Here is a 1460-nt window from a genome sequence, read left to right on the forward strand (position 1 = left end):
CTAGGACGATTTTATAGATAATCCACCACTTATCCAATGGAATGAACAACAGCGCCAGGTTGAATCTAAAACACCTTTCATTCTTCCCCGAGCTATTAAAAGAAAAAGGGGAAGACCCAAAACTCGGTCAGAATCAATAAACCAAGCCAAAAGACCCTATCACAAAGTAACAATACAAAACAAATTTGATATGATTAAACTTTTCAGAGTTTATGGGGACACTAAAGACGATGTGTTTTATAGTGGAGAACTTGGTATTAAAATCAAGGCTGTCAAAAATATGTTAGTCAAATTAAGAAATGGTAATTCAATTTTACCAAAAGACCATTACAAGAAAAAAAGCAGAGTAATTCCTTTTCAGCATTTGGTAAAGAAATTGATTGAAAAAGACTCAACATCTTCCGTCAATTGTATCCGATCAAACATCCAAAAAGTGTTGGCAAATGCCAATGTTACAACAGTCGAAGAAATCACAGAAATTACACAAGAACAATTTGAACTTGGGTATAATAACAATTCTCCAACTCAAATATCACAAGAAGCATTGGATACAATCGACAAAATGATTCCTTCAATAAGCGCGATTAGAAACTTCATGAAAGGAAAAACTGGTATAGATGAGGACAGAACTCTTCCTGTTTTAAGTTTCAAAAGGGAAACTCCACGAGGCGCAGTTGCAAACACTAACGAAAACAAAGAAAAAAGAATCGCCGCGATTGAAGAATTGGTTGGTCAGATGCACTCAGGAAAAACATGTGTTTGCATTGATGAATTCTCGTGGCGTATTGCTTGCACTGCGGTTTACGGATGGAGTCCAATTGGTGAAAAACTTTTCGTGACAAAGGCAAAAAACGGACAAAGACTATCTGCTTTGTGTTCAATAGACTACACAAGAATGGGAACAACTTTTTTGGTTGCAGGAAAAAGTGATGAAGAGGTCTTCAAAAGATATTTTATGGAATTGATGAAACACTATGACGACAACAACATTTTAGCAGTGTTTTGGTGTGACAATTGTACTATACACAACCATTTGAGGGAACTTGTAACCAACACTCATCATTCAATTGTTTATAATGCAGCTTACAGTCCTGAACTCAACCCAATCGAAACTGTATTTGGGTTTTGGAAAAGGCGTGTAGAAAATGACATACGTATTTGGACTGGCCTTGGCGATCTTCTTGAAAAAATAAAAAATGGATTTATTTCAATTCAACCAGCTGAAGTAATAGCGTCTATGGAGAGATGTCGCAATGAAATTTGGGCAAAAGCATATGAAAGAAAAGATTTGTAATTTCAAATTGTTTGTTTTTTATGTGTAAAATCGGGAAAATTCGGAAATAAATTATATTTTATTAAAAAATCCATCCTTTTTGTTAAAAATGTTATCCTTTTTCAAAAAAATGGCTGTCACATTTTCTTTAAATCCATCCTTTTAACAAAATTCCATCCTTTTTATA

This window comes from Entamoeba invadens, assembly GCF_000330505.1.
Source record: "Entamoeba invadens IP1 unplaced genomic scaffold scaff_1105074726079, whole genome shotgun sequence".
NCBI lineage: Eukaryota > Evosea > Mastigamoebida > Endamoebidae > Entamoeba > Entamoeba invadens.